This window comes from Chinchilla lanigera, unplaced genomic scaffold (assembly GCF_000276665.1).
Source record: "Chinchilla lanigera isolate Chin_1 unplaced genomic scaffold, ChiLan1.0 scaffold00146, whole genome shotgun sequence".
In the NCBI taxonomy this organism is placed as follows: Eukaryota; Metazoa; Chordata; class Mammalia; order Rodentia; family Chinchillidae; genus Chinchilla; species Chinchilla lanigera.
In genome coordinates, this window is record NW_004955547.1 from 24,609 (window position 1) to 41,717 (window position 17,109).

Genomic DNA, 17,109 nt, shown 5'->3' on the forward strand with positions numbered 1-17,109 from the left:
ATTGTCTGTACTGTTCTTTTGCTATTTTGTAAAAGGTTGTCTGTCTGTTAATGTTTTCATCCTTTTGTTTTTAAAATAAAAGAAAAGAACACATACTTGGTGACACCCAGTTTAACAAAACACTCCTTCTCTCTCTGGAGCTTTCTACTTTGTATTTGGTGTTAACTTCAATACATGCTGGTCACGACCTCAGCTGTTCTGATCTGGCTTTCCCATGCAGCTCCCAGCTGGCTGAGGCTGGGGTCCCTCCCTCTGTACCGGCTCCTTTTCCCACTGGCCAGTCTGCCCTTTGGCTGCCTCAGAAGCAGGAGGGTCCACTCCAGCTTCACAAGCAGTTGGGTGGCACCTTGGCTGGACCAGCAGGAAGTGAGTGAGGGCTGGAGCAAATGGGAGCCAAGGCTGAAGGCAAGGGGGATGGTGCCAGGCTCACTGCAGGTAGATGAGGGAGACTGAGAAGGTGCTGTGCTTGTTGGTGTTGCCTCCATGCACCTTCCAGCCACCACCGAGCTTGATGACACTGCACCATTCAAGGTGCAGAATGATGCTGTTGCTGGCACAGTCATGGTTCTGCTCCGCCTCCTGAGCAATGGCATTGGCCCTGACCTAGCAAGGGAGGAGAGGAAATGACCTCCTCATGCCTTGAGAGGAGGTAGAGTGACCTGGGAGGCAGCACAGAAGTGGTGCTAGGGGAGTCAGGCTATGGTGCTGGGAAGGACAAGATGAACCCAGGAGAGCCACAGCAGCTCTGGCTCTGCCGTGCACAGTACACAGCAGTGTAACTCAGGGGCACATGTCAGGCCTCCTCTGGACCCCAATCTCAGCCATAAAATGGGGCAGGCAGTGGGTAATAATAGAACCTAGCTTGTCAGATTGTTAGGATTTAGTTTGTCTGAGCCTCCTCCCAGACAAACTCGTGGGGTATGTTTGGAACAGTGGTTGTTACAGAGGGTTTACTATGATTATTCTCATTTAAAAATTAGAGCTGGGTGTGATGGCCTATGCCTGTGACCCCAGCACTCCAGATACTGAGGCAGGAAGATTGCTGTGAGTTGAAGGCCAGTGGGCTACATAGTTCAAGACCAGCTTGGACTACACAGTAATGCTGTCTCCAAAAAAAAGCCAAAAATAAACTAAAATTAAAAACCTGTAGGATAATTTTTAGGATTCTGTGCCCACTGGGACCTCCAGTAAGTCCTAAACTTGTGTTGGGTCATAGGTGCATCTGCACGTGAGCCACCACATGGGGCGCCAAGGCTCTGGCCTCTAGGGTGTCCATATCTCAGTGGAACACCTACTGGTGCTCCGAAGTGGGTGCTCCGATGTAGGGATGGCCTGCCAAAAGAGAGAGCCCTGCCTTCAGCCTCCTCAGCCCTCCTCTTCCCATCCCACTGGGGCTGATTATTAACTAATTAATTAGTCATGATTATTCTAATCATTATTTACCATCCCCAGGGCCTCAGCACCCGTGTGGAGGATGGAATACAAAATGGAAACAACACAGTTCCCACCTCCTCCATACCCAACACACTCTACATACATGCTTGGTCCCGGGCCTCCTCCCACACAACCTGAATAAACCAAGCATGCCTACTCAGTGCCACCTGCCCATCTACATCACCATGCTACTTACACTTTCACCCTCCCCACCCACAGACACACTCTAATCACACACACTCACACTTCCTTCCACACAGACACTATCTCACCCCATGTAGACACCCAGGAACTTTCACTTGCTTTCTTCTGCTTTCTGGGGAGATTCTGCTGGGAGGAGACCCCAAAGCAGGTGCAGGAGGTGGGCCTCCAGAGGTGGCCTCTTTAATGTGGAAGGGTGTTGTGGCAAATCTGGGCCCAGAGCTCAGACAAAACCCTGAGGAATAGGCCTGATGCTCCCTTACTCCCTCATGTGGGGCATTCAGAGGTCACTGCTCAGCCACAACCTCCCCATTTGGCCTGCATCTTCCAGGCAGCTGCCTCTACCTGCCAGAGGCGTCACCCTGAAGCTATGTGTGACTCCAGCTGAGTCCTCGGAGCTATCCCCCATGGGGCGGGGGGAATGACCACCTGCAGGGGCAGCAAGCAGGAGAACCTGGAGGCTTCGGGGTTCCTAAGGAAGGATGTGAGGACTGTGGACCAGGCCACAGTCCAAGGTCTTGGTCCTCCCCATGCCTTGCCCCATTCTCCCTCCAAATCTGTTTCTTCCATCCCCTCACTGGCCCCTGAACTGTCAGACCACTTCCCAGCCATGCCTGCAAGGCTCAGTGCTATCACAGAACAAGGAATAGCCTAGAATTGGCCCCATGATCTGGGGAGAACAACAGGACCACTGCCTACCAAGTAGGCAAGTGCTTTCTATTTTTACCTTTTCCTTGAAAATCCAAGCTCAATGTCTCCACTTGGGGGTTGGCTACTGACTGGTGACTGCCTGAGAAGTGCGTTGCATTCTGATTCAAAACAGCCAGGTAGATTCCAGGTAGCTCACCTCAAACCAGGGCTGGGAAACCCAAAGGCCAGGAAGACTGCCCCTCAGAGAGAAGGGAGCTCAGAATAGGAGAAAAAAGGGGACTACCTGGTAGGACAACAGGGCTGCCTGAAGTTGTAAGGGGAGGTCGCAGCTGCAGAGACACTAAGCTTTAAATCGGGAGTTCTAATTCAGACACCATTCCTAAAGCTCCATGAGACCCTGGGCAGGTGATCTTTCTCTGACCCTCAATTCCAGTTTAGCTAAATGAAGTTATTCATTAGTTCTTGGCAGCCTTTCGCTCCTGGACTCACTGACACTGTTTCAGGGAAGGAGCTGGGGTTGTGTGATGAGTGCAGAGCGATTTAGGAAGATACCAGTGGAGGATCTGGGGCTAGGTCGGAGAGGGGCATCTCACCTGTTCATTCATCAAATCCGCGCATGAGCACACGGTAAGCGAAGAAGTAGATGTCCGGCATGGGGCAGGTGAACTTGCCACTGGGCGCCTCCTAAGCATTGCCCACACCGGTCACCACATAGTCAAAGCGCAGCCCCTCATAACCCTGGTGAGGCCGCCACAGCCCACATAGAAGGCAATTCCAAGCACGTGGCCGGCAGGGGGCGCGGCACCATCCGGGCCTGCGCGTGGAGGGCCGCGGAGGCCCTGGCCTGCCTGGCTCTCCCAGGGACCCTCTGAGGCCTGGGGTCCCAGAGGCCCTCGCAGGCCTGCCTTTCGGCGCCAGCTCACCTCTCCGTTGGCACCTGGCGGGCGTGCCATTGGGTCCCGGGCCTCAGGCCTGTGCATCACACACCGTGCAGCAGTGGCCCAGCATCTCATAGTGCGCCGGCCCGCGCAAGCTCTGCACCAGCAGCGGGATGGCCACCAGCAGCAGAAGCACCATGGCCACCCCGACGGCCGCGCCCGCCACCCGCTTACGGCGGCTCAGCGACACGGCCAGAGCCAGCAAGTCCTCTTCACTTTTGGGCACAGTGGCGGCGGAGGCCTGGGGCTCTCCACGGGCCCAGTGGACAGTGGCCGGGCTCCGGCCTGGGTCTGCGTCACCTCAATAGCTGCGCCCGGCCCCCTGCCTTTGGGGGCTTCCGCCACAGGGGCGCCGTTCCCCAACCGCCCGTCGAGGCAGAGGTCCCCCGCGGGCTGGGCCAGCTGCAACGCTGCCGGCTCAGAGCCCGTGATCCTGTTACCCTACCACGCAGTCCTAATGTCCCGGGCACCCGGGATCGCGGCTTCTTGGACGGCTCGTTTCTTACCGGCCTCGGATGCCCGCTCTCCAAGCATCTGCTTTCTCTCAGATGGTGGTGCCAAGGTCCCAGGCTTCTCACACCGCCCGCTCTCCGCAGGAATGGGATCTCCTCCTCACGTTCTGGATGTCCCAGGCTCTGAGCTGGGACGCCCAGTAGAGGCGACCAGCACGGGGATCGTGCGCTGTAGCTCTTGGGGAGCCCTGGCCCGCCTTCCTCCCCCAGCCGTGTCGTAGACCGTGCGGGAGCGTTGGCCCTGCGTCTGTGTCCTGCAACCGCTTTCCCTCTCTGAGTACCTAACCTTCCTCCCGGGGCTGCAGCGCTGGTGATGGGAGTCGCTGCGTGGCGGGCAGGAGCCACTGAAAGCGGCCAGAGCCGGAGAGACCCTGGGCGCCAGGTGCGGAAACGCGGGGTCGGAAAGGGCATCCCCTCCCGCTTCAGGACTCACCCCCACCCGCGCCCGGTCCGGGCCTCGGGGTTCCTTGCTGTCTCTGAAGCTTCTGCAGGGACTCGCGGCTCCCGCCTTACTTACTCTCAACCTCTCTACCCAAAGTTTGGTATTCTCAGAGCCCAGAGGAAGCCAGAATCAGCGGTAGGATAAACAAGGGTCAAGATACAGAGAAGACAGGTGAATTGCTAAAGGGGTAGGGTGCTCACAAACAGAAAACAAAACAAGAAGGGAAAGAAAAGATAAAAATTCGCCCCTGCGTGATCCGACAGAGTACTGAATAACATGGTGAAAAGTTGAACGGATACTTGTTGGACTGAACTGAAAAGGCAAATCTCCGGCCCCCAAACCCAGCCCCTAGGTTTGGGGGTGCAAAGAGAGGGTGTGCGTGTGTGTGTGTGTGTGTGTGAGAGAGAGAGAGAGAGAGAGAGAGAGAGAGAGAGAAACAGCCTCGGGAGAAGGCAAGAAATGGACAGAAAAGCAGAGGAGAAGCGACAGAGAAATCAAAGAGACAGTTAGATAGAAGAGCAGAGACAGAGACAAAGCTACCAAAAGAAACTGACAGCCCTAGAGCAGGAGAAGGAGAGACAGAGAGGAGGAGAGACAGGAGCCCAGACAGGTTGACAGATGCAAGGAGAAATGTAAATGGTGCGCTGCAGAAAGACACCCATCAGACTCCAATGTGACATATCAACCGTGGGGAAGAGTGGTCGGGCAGCTCTGCCAGCCCAGCAGTGGAGTCTGGGCCTATGCACTGTGACAGTGTGCTGGAAAGTGTGGGAGTGTCCACGGGATCCTGGCCTTGGATGATCCAGTGATTTGTGTGTGTGTGTGTGTGTGTGTGTGTGTGTGTGTGTGTGCACTGTTTGAAGAGAGATGTTTGTATTTATGCTACTCTTAGTCCCTATATTTGGGACCACAAATGCCATTTCTCCTAGGTCAGGACTGAAGAGTAGGGGTCTGGTGGGAAGAAAGGGAGTCCAAGGCAGCTCTAGTCTCACTGGCCAGCCCTTCCCAACCCTCTCCCACCCTAGTCCCCCAGGCTTCTGACCCCAGAAGTCTCTGCCCAGGCCACTTCCCCCAAATGTGTGCTCTAACACAAAGCCCAGCAAAGTTACACCCCCCACCTCTGGGTGTTTGGTGTGTTACACAAACTGTTATAACTGAAATGCAGATTAGGTGCTAAGCACCTTCCTGTGACTGTCTTTGTGGGTGACCAAGAAGAAAGGCCAGCTTTGATTTTTTAGGGTCTAGGTAGAAAACTATTGGCTGCACTTTCTCCAGGATTGAGACTGCAGGCGACCACGAGGGGCTTTGTTGGGAGTTGCTGAAGCAGGATAAAGCTAGGCCCAGAACAGAAAGCTCCTTGAAGTGCGTAAACAAGCAGTTGTAACTTGTTAATTGATTGCTGGGAAGCTAGGTGGAAATTAACCAACCTCTGGAGGGTATAATTAAACATCCCTCTGCTCACTTCCTGCTTCATAGGCCCCCCAGAAGGAGGGGTCCAGGCGCAGGGGGAGCCACAGGCGGGGAGCGCCGGTCTTCCTGCCGGCTCACTCCCTGCCTCTTAGGCCCTCAGAGGGAGGGCCCCAGCACAGGGGGAGCCACGCAGTGGGGAGCACTGTTGAGCAACAGCCCTCAGGCCGCCGCTTAATTGAGAACAACCATGACACAGAGAAACAATGACACAATTGGCCCACCATGCACCGGCTGCAGATGCCCCCCCACGGATGTGTGTGAATCATTCAAACATGGAGAAACCCCTGGGAATACATGCCATACAATGGGCCACTCTTGCTCCTGCCATGGAGAACCAGAAAGGTCCAGAGCCAGCGGAGGAGCAGCTGCTGAACAAGGACTCAGAGAACATGAGAATGCAGACTAAGCCCAAAGAGTCAGAGGTCCTGTGGACTGGGGTCATGAGAGCCGTTCGGAAGCTGTAAACCAGGAGGACCTTGCACGAACCTGTGGAGACTCCCTGGAAGCCATTCTTCCCCTGACAGTACAGGCTGTGGTGGAGCTCCGGAGAAGTCTGCAGCAGGATTCCTGCTGCCTGTGCTGACAGTTGGGGAGAGGACACTAACTGGTTGTAAGGTCCCAATGCGATGGGAGGCTGGAGAGAAAACGCCACAAAAAATGGCTTTCGCCCCAGACGGCTCACTTGATTTTTGACAACCCTTAGGCTGTAACTACTTGTTAGATCCTTCTTGCATATCTCTGTCTTCCTGAGAAACCACTTCGAAGATACCACCATGTATTACAGCAGCCATTGATATTTTCCTGCTAATCTATCCATAACTCTGTAATGTTTGTATTGTTCCTATCCTATTTCATAATGGATGCATGTTTATTATTATGTGTTTCCTACAACAACCATTGAGAATAGTTAATGATTATTCAATAGGTCACTCATGTATAGCTCTGTTTATTTTCTTTAGAAGCCACTTTGAAGATACCTAAGTACAGTACAACAACTCTTGATAATCTCCTCTTTTGTCTGTAACTCACTATTATTTGTCTATTTGTTTTCCTGAGAAACTATCTTGTAGATAACAATATGTGAAACAATAACCATTGATAATTTCCTACCACTTCGTCTGTAATTTGGTAACCCCCCATTATTATGATATCCTTCATTTACTCTTTAAAATAAAAAATAAAAAATAAAAAAAAAATAAACACCCCTACTGTTGAAGTCAGTCCTCATTCTCATCAGGTAAGAGGTAACTCCAACTGACCCTGGCTATCGTCTCTTGTCTTTATTTTCTAAATCCTCTTGCCATTTTCTCCCAGGGACCACAGAGGGACCACGGTGTCCCACAGGGCCCTAGACTGGTGACAGTGGAGGTGTTTGGAGACCATAGAGTTGGCAGCAACAAAGGGCCCTGAATGACGAGGCTAAACCAGGAGTGTGATGTGTGCAGTATGCTGTGTAAAATGGAGCACAGGGCACACTGGGGCATGGCTGTTGGGTAGAAGATGATCTTCTCTCTCAGTTCCTGCACTCTGTCCCCATACTGTTGCTGGGAAACCAAGCTCAGTGAGGCTGGGTCAGTGTCTAGGTTAGGAGAGGTTCCCTGGGGGCTGAAAGGATCGGCAGTCTGTGAGGGAGGAGCCTCCTGCTCCAACCATAAACACAATTTTATTCGCGGTCTTTGACGCCATTTGTTCTCCTCGAGGAGTTGAGGCCCCTGTCAGCCCCGTGCATGTCTAATTCCAGATCTGCTCCCCCAGGCTGGATGGTGGATGGATTAGAGAGCAGGCCTGGCTCCCACTAGCCTCCCCTGCCTGAGCCTCAGCCCCCAACCACCCCAAGTGCTGCCACCCCTTTTTCCTCTGTCCCCCAGGCCCCTCCACTCAACAGAGGCTCTGCCCAGCCCTGCTCCCCACCGCACTCATCCTATTCCCCAGCGCGCTTCTTGAGCCCTTCACCTCAGCCCGTTGCAGGTTTCCTCCCATGCCCGGCCCAGGCTGTGAGCGGTGGTGACCAGCAGGGCTGTGCCTTGTGTGGTAGGGGCACAGGCTTGGCTCACAGGGAGCCCAGGGGCCAGCACATGAATTTATTCATGTCCTGTTGCTCTTTCCCCACGCTCTGGAATGAAGCTGCCAGCTCACTGGGTCCTTATTGCTTCCCCAGTAGCTGTCACATTCGTCTGTGGAGGGACTTGGGAAGGGCTAAGACCAGCCAGTGCTCTGGAGGCCAGAAACCGAAGGCAATGCGGTAGGGGTGGTGGGACAGGCTGGGGTCCAGGACAATTTACCCAGAACTCTCCTGGTAGCCAAACTAGGAGCCTTGGGGTTGTGCTTAGAAATAGAATTAGGTAGAGAAGGGTGTGCTGCAGGACAAAGAGGCCATGGGTACCAAAAAATAAAGTAAAAAAGAGGCCATGCACATAGGGACTGTTCTGGACTCGCAACCAGAAACGAACCAAATGGTACCGACCGACAAACACCAAGACGCACGGACCGCCAATTGGAATTTAGGACGAGCCTTTATTCCTGGCCAGGGACTGACTGAGAGCCTCCATGCAGGGAAGGATCAGACCAGTCCTGATCCAGAGAAGAGAGTAGCTTTTTAAACCCTAAAACCGCATCCTGTTTAGCAAACACATGTCACATGTCACATCTGTAACAATGAGGGGATTCTCTTTTTTTTTTTTTATGGGAGGAGCAGTACATTCCGAGAATCCGGGAGGGGTAGAGCATTTAGGGAAAGAACAATACATTTTGGGAGTCCAGGAAGGGCAGGGCGTTTACAACTAGTTTACAACCATACATTCCAGAAATGGTAAACATGGAGATCTAACCCCACAGCAGGGGTGGGAACTGGGAATTAGACTAGAAGCTTTGATGTCTGTGGTGGGGCTTTTACAGGACAGTGTTGGTAGGGCATAGCCCAGGATCACTTTAACAGTCCCCTAGGCGCTCCTATTTGAAATCACACCTAGTCTGAATCCTGCATTAATCTTTCCCTTGATTATGTATGAAGTCTGCACCTGATCCCAAAGGATACAGTACACTTCTCTCTAATCCTAACATGAATCTTAACTCCATGACCTGACCCTAAATGGAATGCATCCCCATCTGTCCTAGAGCCCAGGGTCTTACCAGAATTTCCCTGAGGGCTATAGCCAGGTGTGTGTCAGAGTCCTGAGGACCAGACTTTTAATTTGCGTGTGATATGTGTCTTCTATTCTGTGGAAGTTTTCATGTTAAAATTTTATGACATCTAGGGCCAGGATATAGCTCAGCAATACAGTGCCTGCCTGGCAAGCACAAGGTCCTGAGTTCGATTCCCGGTGCAAAAAAAAAAAAAAAAAGTATGAAGTCTAGCACAGAGATCCTAGCTCCTTGAAGGTTCTCTTTCTTGTTTCCTCTTTTTTTTGGTGACAGGGTCTTGTTATATAATTCAGACTGTTACAGGCAGCTGAGTTAGATAGAAATATAGGCAGGCAGGCAGGGCCAGGCCCTCAAAGGAGCCAACATGAAAGATACGTATTTGCTGTGGGCCATACCTCAGGACAAAGGACTAAACAAATGCACCCACATACCTCCCTAGGGATGGACATCAGGGATTGATATTCTAAATAGGCAGCAATCAAGTTGAAGAGTCCCTGACCCAACCCCTTACAGAAAAAGCTCCTGTTCTGTATTCATGCCCACTTGCTATGGTGACTTGCTTCCCCATTTGATCCCAATTTCATCCATTTTACCTGAACAGTTCTTATTGGCTGACCATAGTTTTGTCCATTTTTCCCCTACCTTGGACCCTTCTCACCTCGTGCTTTTGCTCTGTAAAAGTCCCCAGAAAAGACAGAGTCGGTGGGTAACCCACTTGGGCCCCCCTTCTGTCCCTCTCTTGGACAGAAGCTTTCTTTCCCTCAATAAATATATTCTGCTCTTAACCTCCGTTGTTCCTAAAATTCATTCTTCGATTTTAGAGAACACAAACACGTCCCAGATAGTCCCAGATATCATTTAGGTTGGAAGCTTTTATTTTCCTGTATCAATACTGGCCTGGAACTCAACCATATAACCCAGGCTGGCCTCTAACTCACAGCAATCCTCCTGTCTCAGCCTCCTGAGTGCATACTGAGATTATACATCCAGCTGTCTTACACTTCTTGTGCTTGATCCACATCCCCTCAAGGAAAGAAAAGGGATGCAAAGACAATAAATAGAGAGCTCATGAAAGGGAAGATTCTGTTAGTGTGATTTGCCTCCACTACTTGCACAAGCCTATTTCCTCATCTGTAAGAAGAGACGAACCAGCTGGCTGGTGTTCCATGAAGACCTTAGGAAGCACTTCTCCCCCTTGCATTCTCTTTCCTCCTCTGGAACCAGCCCCAATGTGGTTCTCCCCCACTGCTCCCACACTCTGGCTTTCAGCTTCTTACTGGATGTCACAAAGAACTGGAAGTAGCCTGGGTTACCTGGTACCAGAAAAGAGAACTTGGTCCACTTGAAAGGCAATTGGATTGCGTGGAAAGGGAAATAACAGCATTGAGTATTGTATTTTTAGGGCTTTGAACATGCATCTTTATAACACTCCTGAGAGGTGAACATATTGTTCCCATTTTATAGAAGAAAACTAGAGCCTAGAAAAGGGAAATGGCTTTGTTTGTAACTCTGCATTGTCTATACTGTTCTTTTGCTATTTTGTAAAATGTTTTCTGTCTGTTAAGGTTTTTCTCCTTTTATTTTTAAAATAAAGAAAAAAAAATTCTAAATAAACTAAAAAAAAAAAAAAGAAAGAAAGAAATGGGAAATGGCTTGTCCAGTCTCACACTGTGAGGGCCAATCCTAGAAATGGAGCTGGATATTGGTCATGTGTGAGGGCAGGACAGAGCTAGAATGCCTCAGGCAGTCAAGCTACTTCAGTATTAAAAAAGGCATCCTGCCTGGACAATTACAGTCGTTAGTTGCTAAGCAACATTACCTCTCCTGATACTAACTTTGCAGAGTGTAAAATAAACGTCCCTACTATTGCAGTCAGTCCTCTTGCCCATCAGGTAAGAGGTAACTCCACCTGACCCAATTCTTATCTCTTGTCCTTATTTTCCTCATACCCACATTGTTTCTCTCTGGGGTACAAGAGTCCAGTGAGGTTCCCCACATGGAGTTTTGATAGCTTGGCTTCTTTCCCAGAGTCCAGGAAAAGAAAGGGAGCCTGAGGCATTGGGAAAGAGAGATGGGGACAGGAGTGTGAAGTGAGATTTAATGAGGTCTCAGAGGACACCTATATGTATGAAGCCAACAGTGATACAGGAAAATAAAAACTCCCAACCTGAATGATGTCCGGGACAAGTTTGTATTCCCTAAAATCAAAGAATGAATTTTAGGAACGACAGAACTTAAGAGCAGAATATATTTATTGAGGGAAAGAAAGCTTCTTTCTAAGAAATGGACAGAAGAGGGATCCAAGTGGGTTACCCCCCGACTCTGTCTTTCCTGGGGACTTTTACAGAGCAAAAGCACGAGGTCAGGAGGATTCAAGGTAGGGGGAAATGGACAAAACTATGGTCAGCCAAGAATTGTTCAAGTAGAATTGATTAAATTGGGATCAAATGGGGAAGCAAGTCACCATAGCAAGTGGGCATGAATACAGAACAGGGGCTTTTCCTGTAAAGGGTTGGGTCAGGGACTCTTCAATCCCAGATGTCCATCCCTTGGGAAGTAAGACGGTATGTTTCTTTAGTCCTTTGTGTTGAGGTCTGGCCCACTGGTATCTTATCTTGTCTTTCATGTTGGCCCCTTCTAAGGCCTGGCCCTGTCTGACTGCCAATAATATTTCTATCTAACTCAGCTGCCTGTAACATTAGGACAGGCTCCCTGTGTCCCCAACCCATCCAATGCTATCAACAACTCTGACCTCCAACAGGGTTCAATGCTGTCTAACAGAAGACCAAAGTTCTCTGCAGGGAACTGTTCAGTGAGATGAGACAGAAACACAGACAAGGAGGGAACAGAAAATGGAGTGAACTACAGGAAAATTTGCTCCAGGGGCTGAAATCAGTTAGTTGTCCTTCTCTCATCCAGAATGGGGAAACAGTGGTGGCCCAAGAACCTGTGCACACCTTGTCTCCTTGTGGAGTTTATGCGTCTCCCCCTTGGGGCCAGAGCCAGGGTGCAATGCCAAGCCCAGGGCCTCCCACTCCTCAGCCAGTGCGCCTGGTCCAGCAGCTCCTGGCGGCCTTGGGCTCAAAGGGTTACATCAGGGGTCCGGGCTAAGAACGAGCTCCCAGCGCCCCAGAAAGTGAGTGGAGACTGCTTCCAAGGTTCCTCTCAAGCCAGAGACAGCTGATTTCCTCCGCCGCCCTGCCCCTCGTCCTCACCTCCTTTTCCACTTCCCTCTCCATCCCCTTTGGCCCACCGACCTTGTACTCCAGGTTCTGGGTAATGAAATGCACAGCCAGCGGTCAGATACCTCATTTATCCGGAGGGATGTTGGATGCCCCGCTGGGAGACCGACAGGTGAGAGGAGTGGGTAGGGCGAGCCGAGGGAAGGGCACCGGCTAGCGAGAGCCAGGAGCCCAGGAGATGGCGTCAAGCTCCAAGTTTCCAGGGTTTGGCTAAGTGAGATAGGCCCTAGGATGCTCTTTCTGGCTGGGGCCCCTCGTGCTTTACCCAGCTCTGACAAGCAGCACCACAGCCACCGCCCGCCCGGCTGACACGACCGGACCCCCGCACTCCTGCACCCGCACCCTGGGCGGGCTTCAGGGCGCGCCGCGCGCAGCCTAGGAGCCGGCGGCCGCTCCCGCACTTCCTCCCATCTCCTTCCATCCCTTCCCCCTCGCGCCTCCTCCCTCCCACGCTCTCGACCCCGCAGCCGCGGCCTTTGTTAGGGATTCCTCGTGTCGTCCCATCTGTCCGGTCCGCCGGCAAGTCTGCGGCCAGACAAAGAGCAGCTTCGATGCATGCATGAGGGTGCCGGCGGATCGGAAATGGGAATGGTCAGCGCTGCAGCCCGCCCCGCGGCGCGCCCGCTCCTGGTCCGCGTAATCACCGCCGAGGGTCACTCAGCCAGCTGCCCGGGAGCTCGGGCCAGGGAGAGGGCGGGGCTGCAGCGCAGGCGCCCCGGGCTGGGCGAGGGCAGGGCAAGGGCAGGGAGCGAGACCCGAGGCGCGCAGAGAAGCGCGAGGCTGGGCCTCTGGGCGACCCTGCGGGGACTGAGGGCCAGCGGCCAGGTGCCTGCCGATGGGGAAGCCCAGACCGGGTGCCAGGGCGCCTCCTGCTGGGAGGAGGAGGAACTTCCTATCGGAGCGAGTGGAACTAGACCCAGGACCATCCCTCTTAGGGAAACTGAGGATCTGTAGCCTAGTGCGCCTCGCGTTGCAACAGAACGACTTTTCGGTTCTAATCCCCGATCTCCTGAATGAAATCCAACCCATCCACCTCAAATCGAGAAAAGTCCCAAGTCCGGGCGAACCCGAGTGGAGTCTAAAGGAAGTTCCAGGAGTCCAGGTTTTACTGCGGATTCTTGGGCGCTGACAAATCAACTTTTCAATCTGACAATTAGCGGTCGAGTGGCGGGGAGAGGGGCTCTCGCAGCCCCAGCCGGCCAGCCGCAGAGCCCTTTTGGCGGGAGGCAGAAGTAGGCGGTGCTGGCAGTGAGGAACCACTACAGGGTGCAGGGCCCCGAGCGCGCGTTCCTTACTCAGCTGACAGGCTGCGGGGGGCCGGGGAAGGGCAGCGAGTGTGGGGGTGACAGGAGGGACACTAGGGGAGCGTTTACCATTAGACTCTCTGTCTGCTCCCGTTTCTTCACCTCAACCTTGGTACCTGATTTCTTCGCACTCAGCCTTACAGTCGTTGAAATTCGCCTGATTGCAGAATTAGGGAAGTTGCGGCTCGGGGCTGGGTGGACATAAATCTCCTAGGGTTAAGCGATCAAAGTGAGAGATGTCAAGAAAGGGTACAGATCGGCCTTAAAACTAGACTTGGGCGTGAGCTCAGGGGAATTTTGTGGTTGTTCACACCGAAATAATGCCTGTGGCTGGGATTGCTAGGTGTGTACGTTGATGATGATACATTGTGTATCATACACTAGGTGTGCCTGTGTCAGCCTGATTTTGTCAGTGGATGTGTGAGCTTTGGGTGTCTGAGGATGAGCCACCACCCCTCCCTGAGTGTCAGCACCCTTCCCAGCTTGCTGTCAGTTGTCTCCAGTTCTGGAGGAAATGGCAGTGCACATGGTGACAGCTGAGGTATGCGACTGAGGGGCACGTGACATAAGCTGTGAGAGCGTGGGTCAGGACAACTGCTCCCTCCTGCCACTTCCACCGCATCTCTTCCCAAGCATCATTGAAAGTAGTGGATTTACCCCTCTCCTCAAAGATCCTTTTGCGAAATCCTGGGGTGGGGGAGTGATTACCCCTAGAGCTTCTCATAGCCCAAAGCTCACAGTCCCCAGTATACGATGTGAGCCCCAGTCCACGTAGTCTCCAGAGAGAAGGTAGATGTTGAACGACACCTGTCTGGTACTCAGGAAGGGAAGAGGGCAGACCTTCAGTTCTCAAAGACAGTGAGCTTCATTTAGGCCTGGAGTAGGCCCTGACCTTTTGGATTTCAGGTTCATTTAGTTTCTAGGGTTATCATTCCTCTCCCTGATGCCTCCCTTTCTTCACCTGGTTTTGCTTCCACTCTTCTCCTTCATTCTCAAACAATCAAAAAGTTCGGCCTGCTCACATGCTCAGCTCTGAATGTCCTGGGCCCACAGAATAGAACTGAAACAACTCTAGGTCTCTGACCTTTGTTCTTGTTTGTTTGTTTTTTGTTGCTGTTGTTATTCTGTCTTTTTCAGACAGGGTCTGGCTCTGCAGTTCAGGCTGGCCTTGAGCTCACTTTGTAGCCCAGGCTGGTCTCAAACTTGCAGAAATCCTCCTGACTCAGCCTCCCGCGGGCTGGGATTACAGGAGTGTGCCACCAAGCCCGGCTGTATTGAGGGGTTTTTTTGGGTTTTTTTTTCCAGTGCCAGCAATCGAACTCACGACCTTGTGCTTGCCAGGCAGGCGCTGCGCCGCTGAGCTAAATCCCCAGCCCCTTGAGTGAGTTTTTAAAGCATGGTCCCTTTGCCTTGGCTCTGACAGCCAGGTTACCCTTGGATTCCTCATACCCATGTCTCTTCCCCCAGTCTTTGTGCCTGCATGTTTTCACTTTTAGAGATCTCTTCCAATTTTGCCTCCCTACATTTTGGGGGAGTCTTTGTTCCTCTTGGGGCCCCGCCTTCTGGGAATACCCCAGTGTAACAACGATGCCCATGGCGATTGTGGCAGGGGGAGCAGGGGCTTCCTTCTTACCCCCACCCATAGGCAACTGCAAACTGAAAGGTGGGCAGACCTCTTCCCGGCCCAGCACGCCGGGCTCGCTTCCCATTCCCGGAACAAGCCCACATGGTCGATGCCCGTCTCCCCTCCAAACGGCTCTCCTACTGGACCCTCCTCCTGGTCCTCATCCCCTCCGCCCGCCTGGAAAAGGCAAACTTGACATTGTTAAATCTGTGAGCCTTAGAGAGATGGATGGGACCCCGAGGGCCGCGCCTGGGGTCCATATTCCTGATTGGGAAGCAGCCGCGAGGAGCTGCAGTGTAAATCACCTGGAGGGTGCAGGGGCGCAGGGAGCCAGGTGGGTCCAGCCCGGGCGGGACCCGTGGGCGACAGAATGAGAACGGCAGGCTTTAGAGGACCAGAGAGAAGCCCACCCAGGGCCTCTCCCCTCCTCCCGGCCTAGCCTGCCACCTCCCCTGGCCCGCTGCGGGGTCCCTTCAGCGGCCTCCACCCTCCCTTGGCCCTGGAACTAGCGAGGAGGTCGGTGTCGGGGCCAGCCCTGCGGCGGCTCTTCCCTGGCCGCTCCCGCGAAGCCCACAGGCCGGCCGGGAAGGGGCGGGTGGAGCACCTTTGGAGCTTGCTAGGTGCGCAACAGATGTTTGCAAACTGAAGGACAGCGAGGTGGCCTGGAACGTTAAGGAGCGCGGGGCTGCAAGCGACTCAGGAGTGAGGGCCTGCGGACCTGCACGGCGAGCCCAGATGTGCAGGTCGGAAAGAGAGAATGAGGTGAACCAGGAAGCTCGGCCGCAGCCGGAGCAGCCTCCGCCCCAGGGCCTCCAGTCCCGCTTTGCAGGCAGCAGAGGCCGAGAGGGCGCAGGAAGGCGAAAATCGAGATCAGCCACAAGGCTGAGGTAGCAACCAGAATCCCCGCACCGGTCTCTGTGTTCTCACCCAGCCAGGCTGGGTCCAGATGCGGGTAAACACACCAGCGCGCCCCCGCCGCGCTCAGAACCTCCCTCCGCGCTCAGCTTGTCAGATCTCCGCAGGGCCACCCCGCACCAGTCCACAGGGCAACAATTTGGGAAAAGTCCAGCCAGGGACGCCCGTAACTGCGACAGAGGGAGTGCGGGCGGCTGGCGAGAGCGCTAGGGCAGGGCGGGTCGCGGGCACAGGCGGCTCTGCCCGCCCCTCGTCCTCATCCCAGTCGCCTCCCACCCCTCCTGGACTCTCCTCCAACCCGCCCGCGCCGCTCGGGTCCTGGCGCCGCGCTGCTCCCTCACTCTCGCTTTCCCCTCTGTGACGCCCGCCGCCTCCCCGGGGCGCTTTCCCTCCTCACTGCGCTCCCCGCGCGCCCTCCACTCCTCTCTCCACCCTTCCCTCGCGCTCACACTGCCCGTGGGCCCCAGGCTGCCGCTGCACGGCCCGCTTCTCTCGCCCCGGATACTCCACCCGCTCGGCGACGCCGACGCGGCCTGGCCCTCCTGGGTCCCCGGGAGGCCGTACGCGCTGCGCCCCCAACGGGGCGCCCGGCCCTCCCCGCGCCCGCCGAGCGTGTGCTTCAGGGCGGCGGCGGCACCCACGCTGTGTGCGCCGCTTAGCGCGCCGCCGCGCGCCGCCGGCCCTTTTAAGCGTCATTCACGGTTCCGGCCGCTTCACCTGCGCCCCAGCCGCGGCCCCTCCCGCCTCTGCAGCTGGAGCAGCCTTGTCCGGAGCCGCTCTCTTCCCCTGCGGGGCAGCGCCGGGCAGAGGTCGGGGAAGGGCACAGGCGCTGCCCCCGCGGGAGCCGCGGAGGCCCCCTGCGCTGCCGGCCTCAAGTTTAGACGGGAGGTCGTGAGCGCTGAGCCTGCGCTGCAGCGAAGAGAACGGAGGCCCCAGGAGCACCGTGACTTTGCCCGGCTCAGGCGCTGGACTCCGCACCGGAGCCGGGACGCGGGAGGCAGGCAGGGGCCGCCGGCTCACGTCCAGACCCGGAGTCCGCTGCGCGGAGGGCCCGAGGCGGGCCATGAAGTCGCTCCAGCGGGTTCCTCCCTGCTTCCCTCCCGTGGGGCGTCTCTGCCGACGACCTGGTCGTGGGGGCATCCGGAGCCCTCGGGAAGGACCACCGAGGCGGCCCCAGACGTGCACCCCCCATTGGCAGACAGCCAAAACCTTTTTTCCCTTAACTTTACACCCAC

General features: G+C 54.5%; 1 pseudogene; it reads right to left on the minus strand.

The window, feature by feature from the left end:
• Nucleotides 1-426: 426 nt before the first annotated feature.
• On the minus strand, nucleotides 427-3,363 carry LOC102014612 (annotated as a pseudogene).
• Nucleotides 3,364-17,109: the final 13,746 nt, after the last annotated feature.